Source organism: Cibotium barometz, chromosome 63 (assembly GCF_041138505.1).
Source record: "Cibotium barometz isolate CiBa-2024 chromosome 63, ASM4113850v1, whole genome shotgun sequence".
In the NCBI taxonomy this organism is placed as follows: Eukaryota; Viridiplantae; Streptophyta; class Polypodiopsida; order Cyatheales; family Cibotiaceae; genus Cibotium; species Cibotium barometz.
The window spans coordinates 24,454,242-24,467,090 of NC_141108.1; positions in this window are offsets into that span (position 1 = coordinate 24,454,242).

The following is a 12,849-nucleotide window of genomic DNA, read 5'->3' on the forward strand; positions in this document are numbered from 1 at the left end:
ACTTGGTGGAATCAATTTGAAAGAACCCATTTGGATGTTTCTTCATGGTTGCTTGAGCACCTCTATATATCACCTTGAACCATTTGACATCAAAGATGAGTAGACTAAATGATCTATATCCAACCTCAAGAATATCTTGAATAGTTCCACAATACTCAAGATTGTCCTCTATGACATTGGTATCATGTCTACTGGCTCGACTTTCTTGCTCAACAGTTACCATCACACAACAATCGAATGTGTTTCTTTTAGAATCCACATGCTCTGTGCGAAAGTGCCTTCCCTATGACCATAGTGCATTATATAGTTTGTACTAACATTAAACAAAAGCATGACATTTAGTATATATAGTGCATTAAACAAGGTATATACATGAGATAGAGATGAAGAAGGTACTTACTTGAGGGTCACATCCTCTTGCATACTCATGCTCTTCTCTTGTGAATCATCTCTCCATTTTACGATGCCATTGAATTGCCATACGAAGCCATTCTATATTGATCACATTTGGTAGAGGTTCCAAGCTAGGCAGGAATGGCAAGCATCTATTTTCTCTTCTGAAAGCTCTTCTCTCATCCTTTTGTCTATTGATTGCATCCTTGTATCTCCCAATCAACTTCTCCATGATGGGACTATTTAGAATGCAAACTGTATTCACCTTGTGGCGTAATGCTTCATGTATTCACCTTGTGGCATAATGCTTCATCCAGTCTTTGTTGCCTTCCTTTTCCCTAAAGCACATTAGTGATTAGTCGGTCATCCTCCTCCTCATTGCTCCATAATCGTGGCATGGAAGGATCTATGCAAGATAGATGTTTTGTGATATGCACAAGAGACTCTTGCATCAACCATCCCTCTGCCATGCTTGCTTCTGGCCTTGCTCTTTGTCTCACAAATTCCTTTAAGGTTTTCATGAACCTTTCAAGGAAAAACCTGCATCGAACATGAAGAACACCACATAAAGACACTTCATCAACCAAATGTACCACAAGATGCAATTGGCTAGTGAAAATTATTCTAAGAAAGTTGTCCTTAATCATACACACTACCTCAATAGCATTGAGACGATCCATCTCAATGGATGTAGGATCTATCTCCTTTAAGTATATGTACCTACGTACATAGCAATTATGTGTACTATTTTTACCAATACATAACTTGTGAGCGCATCAGAATTCCAAATAAGCAATATAACTTAGTGAATTGAAGAGAAGATTCATACCTCACTAAGCTTCCCATTTTGTAAATAGCCTCTCTCACATTCTTGTCTCTACAACCAACTATAGAAATTGAAAGAATAAACTATGCATAGAAAAAAATGGAAGTTAGTATAGGAGCTTACAAATTATGTACCACAAAGAGAAAATGAAAAAGCAAATATTTATATACCTATAATATCTTGTGCCAATCATATATCTTGAGGCCATATAATTGTTCCTCTCCTTTCTTTTTGGTCTTTTTGAAGGCACCATTCAATGAATGCATTACTCCCATTGGTGTACGAAAAGAGGTGATCACACTTTTCACCTTATTGTGCTCCCTCTTTATTAATACCCGTGGGTGACTTTGGTAGAACTATTTTGCCACTCTCACTTTCAATTGGCCATGCACTTTGAAGGCGTCCAATGTTTTGTAAGTCATCCCTTGCACCCTTTTTTTCTCTTTTACTAATTAAATGGTCCCAAATATTTGTTGCCACATTCTTGAAGATATGCATGGGATCTAAGAGATGATTGATCTTCATGTCACACCAATATGGAAGTTGAAAGAAAATTAAGTGTTTAGCATCCCATTTGGTGGTGGATTGGGAGTGCTTCTCCATGCCTCAAACAAATCTCTACCTCTCATCACAAGCGGTGAGACATCATGCCACATACTTGGGATGATGTTTGTCATACATTACCTTCTTAAGTGTAGAAATCGATGATGTTTGTCATACACCACCTTCTTAAGTGTAGAGGGTCTTTCCAAAACAAGTGATGGTCCGCAAATCGGACATGCATGATGTCCACAGGTTGGCAAACCTATTTTAAAATTGAGGTGATGGAGATAGAGATATAAAATTAAAGTTTAAAGGCTAAACACTTATGCATATAAGGTTCAAGTAGGTACCTGAGTACTCTGAGAACCCGGGATAGTCATGCATTATCAAAAGCAAAACTCCTTTCACCTCCGCCTCACGCCTATTTATTGGCCTTGAAATGTCATGTACTTTGATACCTTGCCATAGTGTCTCAATCAAAGGCTTGAGGTACACATCCATGTTTTTCACCTTATACTTTCCTAGTACAAGGAGAGTAAGCATGATATGACCTTTCTTGATTGCCACCAATGGAGGGAGGTTGTAATTCACCAATACAATAGGCCAAGTAGATCATGATGTCGACTTGAAGCCAAATGGGTTAACACCATCCATGTCCAAGCCAAGATGTGCATGACGAGGCTCATCATTAAACTCTGGCCACCATTGATGCTCCACATGTTGCCATGCCAGTGAATCGGCTACTACAACCCTCATGATGCCATCGATCAAGCACTGAGTAGCATGCTGCATCATGAGTTCTGCAATCCCCTTACATTTAAACATATGTTGGATGCGAGGAATGATAGGTAAGTGTCTCAAAACCTTTTGGGAAAATGTATCTCCTTGCAAATTATCCCTATAGCTACTCTCCCCACATTGTCACAGACATTGTGTTACATCTTTATTAACCCCTCTAAATAGCATGCAATCATTCGAACATGCAGGTATTTTTGTGTAATCCATACCTAGCATAGAGAGAATTTTACGACACCCATCTCGTGAGTTCATAGATTTTTAGGGGGAAGAATCTTCTTGAGAAGCCTACAACATAGGGTAAGAAATCGTATGTCAAAATATTAGCAAGGAGAGTATATAGAATATGAAATATTTTCATTATAATAAGGCGGTCTTACCGAAGAAGACTTGTGACACTTGCATCACTCCATATAGCTCCAAGTTTGCTTGTAGTGTGGAGTACGAACATCCCTCATTCAAAGGTATGATTGCCTCTCTATGCAAGGTTTCCTCCTCTTGTGACATTGGAGCTTGCTCTCTATCATCTATGACCTCCCGTCCAAAGAAGTCATTCACCATGTCATCCATGATGAGATTCTCTTCCTCCTCATGTGGCAATGGTGGAGGCATCTCATTCATTGGTTGGGGAAGATGAGTCTCAGCCCCATGCTTTCCATATGAAGCCTTGCCACCTTTTGCACTCTACTCGATGTCACCAAATGGGGAAGATGAGTCTCAGCCCCATGCTTTCCATATGAAGCCTTGCCACCTTCCGCACTCTACTTGATGTCACCAAATGGTGTGGCATGTTACCTAGAACTCTCCTATGGTTTTCCTCTATGTCATCATTCAAACTTGGTCGTGCCACTACCTCATGAAGACCATATGTTTGGACATGCTCAATTTTTATACGATGTTGTCATATATACTGGCCCTTGCATCGATCACAAACACATTGAATTTTTTCTCTCAACCATGCCTCGTATCCAACTTCTGGTCCTTGACAATCACTATTAGAAATCTTTAACCTGGCCAAAACTGATTTAGGGTTCATAAAAAACACACAACAACATCCAGTACTACAAACAGAAATTTACCCAGGTTTATGCCTGCTAGACAACGACTACAGGAACATTTTTTCCCTACACACCAGCGAAGCTAGCAGCGAAATTTTGCTACTAATAGCGACCTATGAAACTGTGACTCCAACCTAAATTGCCGCTGTCGATGGGTGTTAATACCTACCTACTTCTCTATTGCTGCACATGCACAGCGACCCCTGCAGCCCGAGTTTTCCTCCCACCTTAACTCATCCCTCAAGGGTGTTGGATCAATCAAGTCTCCCTCTCCAAGGTAAGCACTTCTTGCTTTCTTCCCTCTTTCATGGTTTCATGTCTTCTTCCAAGCTTTCATGGAAAGCTTGGAAATAGCTATATGTGAGCTTCTCTCCCTTCCCCTTTCCAAGTTATATGTGAGCTTCTCTCCCTTCCCCTCTCTTTCCTTTCCCTTTCCCTAACCCTAGCCTAATGCATAGAGCTCTAATAGAGATCTTTGATGGAGAGCTCTCCATCAAAGATTTCTATTAAGCATTCTATGCATTATGCTAGGGATTAAGCTTAACATAAACTAGTTTTTCCATTCACTTATGCATTAAGAGTAAGGTTTAGGGAACTCAACATCTTTTTTCTCTTGTTCTTACTTACTAATCTGTTAAATGAGGACTAACTTTTTTATTTATTATGTTTCTTTTTTGTAGGATTATTCAAGTGAGCAAGGTTTTGGGCATAGCCTCTCATACAATAAGCCCTCTTTCTTCATTTGCACTTCTTGTCTTTGTGTTTTTGCACCCTTGGGTGCTGCCGATTAGGGTTAGGTCAATAGGCTAGGGCTATGAATAAGGGCTAGGCTATGCATAGCCGTCTTATATGCATAGCCCTCTTTATGCAATAGGGCTATGCATAGCCATCTTATATGCATAGCCCTCTTTATGCACAGGGCTATGCATAAGGGCTAGGCTATGCATAGCCCTCTCATGCAATAGGGCTTATGAATAGGCCTACGGCCTATGCATAGGCCTTATGCATAGGCCATATGCATAGTCCATATATGCATATGGCTTATACATACGGCCTATGCATACAGGCTATGCATATGGCCTGTTCATACGGCCTATGCATATGGCCTATGCATATACGGCTTATACGTACAGCCTATATGCATAAGGGCTAAGCATAGAGCCTATGTATATGGCTTATGCATACGGCATATGGTCGTATGCATATGGTCGTATGCATAGGTCGTATGTATACAACCTATGCATAGAGATATGGGGCATTGTTATATGCCATCTAAAATGCTACTTATGTCAGGTTAGGAGTGATTAACCGCCGCGAGTAGGTGGTTATAGTGGAGAGGGAGCCCTCGATCTTCTCACTATCCTTCTCTTGCAAAAGAGGAGTTACCTTTGGCTTTAATAGTGGGGAGCATGTGAAAAGTCCTCAGAAACTATCATCCGAAAGGGGCATTGTCCACCTTGCTTGTCTAAGCAGTATTGTAGGAGGTCGTAAACAATGTCCTAATATCACAGGTTTTGTCTAAGCTTGTGTTGTTGTTTTCTCTTGGTTGGCTTGACATTGTCGAGGTAAGTGGCCTTATTCATTCAACCTCATGTTTATTGCACCCTTGGGTGCCGGGTTTAGGAAATGGACTTATGCATAGAGATATGGGGCATTGCTACATGCCATCTAGAATGATGCTTATATCAAGTTAGGAATGGTTATCCGCGCGAGTAGGTGGTTATAGTGGAGGGGGAGCCCTCGATCTTCTCACTATCCTTCTCTTGTAAAAGAGGAGTTGCTTTTGGCTTTAAAAGTGCGGGAGCATGTAGAAAGTCCTCAGAAGCTATCATCTGAAAAGGGACACTGTCCACCTTGCTTATCTAAGCAGTATTGTAGGAGGTCTTAACAATGTTCTAATATCACATGTTGTATTCTTTGTCTAAGCTTTAAGTATGGCTTGGGTTAGAGCAATCCTGTTTTGTTGCTTAATCATGTATGTAGCAACAATGTCAATCGACCCGTCTCACAAGATCCCGATGTGGCCAATCTGTTGTCCATTATAAATGAACGATATGGGCAGCAAGCTTGGTCGCAGTTTACAGAGACACAGGTATGGTTCCATCAAACCTTTTCACATACACAAAGTTAATCTTTTATGCATTCTATTTGTCTTATATTTTAATCTTATATGCACGCAGGCTTACACTCAGGCCAATCGACGCCATGAGGGTAGACTACCCCACTTAGCTAGTCGTCGATGTCATGGGGGAAATCTACCCCACTTGCTCAATCGACAAACCACGCCTTTGATAGGCATGGGACTGACGGGTGCAGGCCCATCATGATATGGTTCTGAGCCTACACCACCTTCCTCTACTAGACCCACCCTTACTCCCTCACTTCTGTCTTCACCCCCATGACGACGATGTAGTAGGGAGTCTAGGGGGTAGTAGACGTGCTAGCAGGGGGGAGCCGGTTTCTTTTACTTTGGCAAAAGCAACACTAGGTCTCCCGATGGTCGGGTTTTTGAGAAAAGGGTTTTGTGGAATCAAACTCAAAATGGAAAAATTATTACTTGCATAGAAACTCTGTTTTTGAAAAGGACTATTTTATGCTAAAATGCTGGAGGAAGCATTTGGCTTATGTTTAACTAAGGAGAAATTCGTTGCAACAGCTGGCGGGGAGTCTTCAAAGGACGTCGCTTGTGGCAAAGCTTGCCGAGGTCTTGACCAGCCTCGGTATGGTTAAAATGGTGTGCTTCCGATATGATGGGCAAGGACCGACGAAGCAATCCCTTAGTGAAGTGCTAGGACACCTAAGTAGAATCCTAGAGGGTTCTGACCAGGTGATTGCATGGGCTCATAGTTGCTAGGACACCCTTGCGTATGTCGAGGAAGATATGGATGGAATGGAAAGGAATTATCTATGTGAACTGGAATTCAAGATTGGATCTCATTGGTTCACTAGCTGGTCTTCAAACGAAGAGTCCGGATGATATTTTTATAAAACAATGGACTAGATATTTTGGAAGATTATGATTAATAATACTGTGGTTTCATTAAAAGAGGGAAAGATAGCCGAATTTGTGAAAAAGGCAATTTCATATTGGGTGGTGTGACTACCTTGAATTTTGCTTGAAGCATCGGCTAGGGGGTCTAGGAACTCTTTTCCTTTGTACCCAAGACAAAACATAACCAAATTTTTATATAAAGGGATCCCACCAATACAGTGGTTGGGTGGTTGACTAACCCATGGGCTGGTAGGCTCGATCAATGGATTCTTGTGATACAGTCAGATATGTCAAGTTACGCTAGTTAGAATAAGTCGCTAGAAGATTCTTGTTCTATTGGTTTTAGGATCAGCGGTGGCGGTTGTACCTCGCTTAAGGGGGGAAAAAGTGGTGATTCTATGAGCCAAGTGCAAGTCTCTTCTCCTTGATCTGGCCATGTGACCTACGGGTTCAATCGGATCAGATTGGATAGTTAAGGCCTTGACGTGTTAGATAAATCTCTCGTTAGATGATTTTCTTGGTAGAATCGCCCATGCCTTCTGGGCAAGGGAAGTTTTTCTGGGTTTGGTTTCAGAGGAACCGCCGGGCTAGTCTCTTGTCGTCCGGATATTTGTGGGAGAGGCTCCAAGTGGGAATCCCTGCCCTGCGCACAAGAGGCTACTACTTCCGCTGCTAGCACCCCGGAGGAGGCCGTGCGGAGGGGGCGGGGGTCTCACCATTGGTATTAGAGCCTTGTTCAAGGCTTAAGAAGGAAAAATGAACATTATCATAGATTTATAATAAAAACTCAGAAAGAGCATTTACATATTGTTTTTTCATTCCTTAAGCTTCAATAATGAAGACTTTTAATTGATGAATTGGATTTTATAGATGGATGTTCCATGTTTATCTGGTATTCTCGATCTCACTCCATCTCAGGATATGACTGCTTTCACCTTCTTTGAGCATATCCTCTCTTCTGCTACATCTCAAAGGAGCAGAGCAAGGCTCGCAAATCATTTAGAGGAATTATATTTTCTCGCAAATCATTTAGAGGAATTATATTTTCTCGCAAATCATTTAGAGGAATTATATTTTCTCGACCCAACGCAGAGACGTCAGCATATGTGGTATGCAGGGCAGTATGTCCACGCCTCTTATTACAGCAACTGAGGGAGAATATCTCTTTGGCCATGATTCTGTTGAAGCTAAAGGTGGTTCACAGTGTGATCCTATATCGCCCCACGCCTCCTGATTTCAGAATATCTTGCCATATTTATAGACTTATTAGCTATTTTGTTCCAAAAAGAAAGATTGTAGCACCCTTAGCAGTGAGGGAACAATTGTACCACGGCATGTCAGTAGCCCAGTATCATTGTCTCATGTGTTTCTTTGTGGAGGTTTTGACTTTCTAGAGCAAAGATGCTCTACGTACATATTGCAACCTTTATATATAAATAAAGAAATGTTTTATGGAAAATTTCCAGTTATATAAGTGATTTGTCTATTAAATGACGAGTTGAATAAATAAGATCTATCCCTCAGACGTATGTTGTAGATCTCCAATAAGATCGATTATCTTTTTTAAGTAATTATTTTCGAACCTCTTAAGTCTTAGGATCTCGATGACGAAATCAAATAGAAATTTAATGATGTATCATTTTCTAGCAGAATCATGAGACGCAAGAAACGTGGTGTGCTGTTGCCTTTTTGTTTTCCTCCAAAATGTTGTGTATGTCTAAAGAAAGCATTACGGACCATGTAGTGTGATTTTTCCATTCCTTGTGTAGACCAAATTGCAGGGCATCCATACTTTTTTACAAAGAATGGAAGATGGTTGTAGATAATATGCTGTTTGGACACAGAAAAGAGTCTAGCATTAGAAAACACAAAAAAATACAAATCATTTTGTTCTCAAAATTGAACAATTGGGTGGAAGTTAGTGTTGTCACCATGTAATGGTTTATGTTGCAGGTTGTCCATGCTTTCTTCATTGCCTTTTTGAAATTTTTAACCTCTTTCTCAAATGCCTATTGATCATTTCTTTTCCAAGAAACTTTGTCACAATAAACAAATAACTTGTCCAACAATTTCCACACCTCAGCCTTCACATCTCATGCCATCCCATCTGCTTGATGATCTTTTACTGCATTGTGAACTTGCTTCCACACATTGTATTTTATTATGGATACATATTGTGATTGTCTACCTTGTTTTCTTGTTGTATTTTGTGGAGGTGATAAAAACCTTCGGGCCTTTACTCCACCAATGGATGGCTTGATAGGTACCTCTTTACCATTTAAGATCTTTTTTTTATATGAACATCTCCACCATGTAGTCCAATTTCTGATAATACCGCTTCCAATGATTGTATTTCCTCTTTTCTTTTCACCTCAGGCCGAAGTTTCCAGGCAAATCCAATATATAAAAAAACAAGTTTCTCAATAATTCTACACAATGCATGCAATGTGCAAATGTGAACATTGCATAATGGAATATCAAGAACTACTTTAAAATTTGGATCTTCCTTGTCCCTATTGGGTGCTCTTCTCCACCATTTGAAATCCAAGACATGGACTGGTTGTTTACAATACAAGCAAGGAGATTTGGAGTTATCCCCTTTACTGATATTGTACATACACTTCAATGTCTTAAGATTACCTGCCATATGCCATTTTACTTGAAAATCACCTTTGCCTGGAACATGAAGATGACCCCCTAAAATTTGACTCCTTACAGTTGAGGGTATATCTGTCTGGTGAAAAACCCAGTTAAGTGTTTCATGGTCCTCTATCTTCACCTGCCATTACAATAGAATGATATGGTAGAAGTTTATTAAAAAATATACATGTATATTCAACAAATACTAACACCAAAATAAGAAAATCCATACCTCAAATGATCCAAACCACCATACATGTTTTTTTGATTGGACGCTAAAGTACTTTGAACTGGTCTTTGTGTGATTGATGGATCAAGTGCCCGATTCATCAAGGTAATAGTCACTCTTTCTATCTTCTTTTCCTTTACATTTTCACATTCGTCAAGCTTAACAACAAACTTTAAAACTCCTTTACATTCCTCAAGTGTGATGTTATAAAACTCCACCATTCTTCTCTGTAATTGTTGCAGCTCCACAAAAATATTATTCAAAGGATCATATACAGTCCTTCCTTTGGCCCCTTCATATATATTTTCGATATGTAAATATTATCCAATGAAGTCATCTATTTCCTGATTTAGAAGACCTCTTTGGCGCCACACTGCTGCTGGGGTGGGTAACAATACACGTTTTATTCGTTGATCTTTGAGAGTAGAAGAAACGATGTTAAAGATTGAAGCATATCCTTTTGTACTCACCCCACTCATATCAAGGGCTTCTTGAACTTTTTTGACATCAACTCTACTTTCTGATATAAACTTTTCGACAGCATCACGTTTCACCCTTCTGAACTTTTTTTCATCTATCAAGCTCTGCACGACAACTTTAGAGACTAAACCTTTTATTTGCTTCACTGGAACAAGATTGGAATTTTCATTTACTTCACCAAGCCTTAAAATTTCCCTACAACAAGAAAGAAACACATCTACAATTATACATTTTTAAATATATATAACTTCTCTACAGTGAGATACTTATAACTCACCTTCAAAAGTTCATTGATTTACATTGAAATTTTTTGGAACTTCTTCATTCGTTTAAACAATTTGGATGCAATAAAGAAATAAACATGCAAATAATTACATTTCTAGATGCTCATTAATGGAAGTTAACAATAAGATATCGTCATACCTTGCTTTTTGAATTCTGTGTTTACATCCTCCAGAGCCAGCCTTCAACTCTGCAATGTTGCGGATTTTTCTATTCTATAGTCTCTGTCCTAATACAGTGCCTTTTCTTCTCGCTTTCAGTAGCATTGCCTTTGTCTTTTTATGTTCTTCCTTCTCATTTTCTAGAAGTTGCTTCAATGCCACACATTCTATCTTATCTTGCCTTCTGCTTGTCTCCTCTCGTAGATATAAATTCTTGTACATATTTGCATTAGCACATTGAGTTGAGACGTATCCATACAATCCATTTACTCCATTGCCTACAAACTTCAATAGAGTTGTTGGATTAGAGAATGGAGGTGTTGAATTTCTAATGATGCATGTTGGATAGATGCCTTCGTCACACCACAAGTCCATATGCTGCAAACCTCCTTTTCGCAGCATGTCTCTTTGCTCAGTGCATAGATGCAAACTCTTTTGGTGCTTCAATATCGGTGCATAGTGTTGTTCCAAGTCGACATGGAAATGATGAAGTCGTTTCCTACTGTGATAGTATTCCCATAATGTTTACCAATGCATCTAATTCAAGTGCCCCATAGCTCTTCAACTCTTTGGAAGAAGGAAACCCAAGAAGAGCAACAATATTAAAATTCTTCAAAATGGATGAATCAGCAAACCTGATTTGTGACTATGATTTAACTTCCAAGCATAACTATGTTTAAAAATCAAGAGCTTGTGCTAAATCACTAGCAATTGCATAGCTTTCTCTCCAAACACCATGATACATATCCCCCTTTATTGCCTTTGATAATGTTCACAACCAACCATGTTGTCCACTAAACTCTAGTCTCGATGGCAATCCAGTGATTGAGCATCACGGAGAAAACATAAAATTTTCTATTATTCAAGCACTGATGAGCTATCAAGGCAAACCAATATTGTAATTGTGGAGTCTATCAATCTAGGGATGTTTGTCACATCAACAAAGCTTTTTTGGAAAACAAGAGATAGAGTAGTTAAGTAGTCAAGCATATCAACCAAGAAATGCAACATGTATAGAAACCTAAAATTTGCAACCATCTTGTATAGCCTTGCATTCTCTTCTTTAATACACAAGAGAAGAGACTCCAAGGCCTCACAAACCTTTACCACCACTTTCTGTCTACTTAGCCATCTTAGCTTATGAATTTTATCCATTCTAAGATGCGGACAACCTAACTCTTCTTGCAATTGTGCTAACCTTGTAATCATCTTAGTGCTTTTCCTAAACATCGTAGCAATCTCATTTAATATGGAATTCATAAACTTGGCATCTACAGATCCTATATTGGCATCAAATAAGTACAAATGTGTCTTATGCATAACATAATGTATAGTAGTCATGAAACGGCTTCTTCTACGTATTAATGTTGCAAGCCCATTTATAACACCTATTATAAACACTTACACCATCTATTCCAAAGATAACTAACTTTGAAGGATCAAGATCATAACCATCTAAAAAGGCAACAAGACTCAGACTCTAATCCCTTTCCTAAACATTGTAGCAATCTCATTTAATATGGAGGCTAGATAACAGGGAGTGGGCAGCCATTGCTCAGGAGCTCACCGAGACACCAGAGAGGTTTCAACAACAAAGAGAGGCGGCAAGGGCAAGACTCCAAACAGTAGGGGCTTCTCATCTTGGGAGTGGTGGTTACGAAACCATGCGCCATGAATTCGTAAGTGTTTGTAGCAATTTTATTTATGTAAATGTATGTATGTGGGCTAAATGTTGATTTCTAAAAGTTATAATTGTTAATCGTTTGTGCAGGAGTTGGCCATGAATCGCCCACCAAGTAGACGAGAGGAGAAGTACGCTCACAAACATGGCCTTGTGGCCTTGTTTGAGATGCTTGAAGAAGAAGGAGAGACCGTCAATTGGGAGGCATTACCATTATGTAAGATGACCTTCAAACTAATGAAATATGATCAAAACATTCTTGAGTATTAATGTTTAATTTAATTTCTTGTTTGTCGATCAGGAAAATAAAAAAACGAGCACGGTTGTTTTTGTGCTCTATTTTAGACAGAATGGTGCTGTCTGTTTGCTGTTGTTGATCCTGCTCATTGCAGGCAGCCAGGTAACAGCCAGGCAGCACTATTCTGCCCAAAAAAAATTTTCTGCTACAGCGTCGGTATATTCCCCGGTACTGGCGTCGGCATGATTGTGCATCACTCACTTGTCCCATGGATCCTAATTCAAAATTATCCAAAGATGATGATCTTCGTGAGGTTGATTCTACAGAGTATCGCCAACTTATTGGTTCTCTACTTTATTTGGTTAACACTCGGCCAAATCTCTCCTATGCTATGAGTATTCTCAGCCAATTCTCTTCGCAGCCTCGTCGATCTCATTGGAAGGCAGCTTTCAGGGTCCTTTGATATCTTCATGGAACTCTTGAGTATGGCATTTCTTATGTAGGTGGAGATACACTTATTGGTTACTCAAA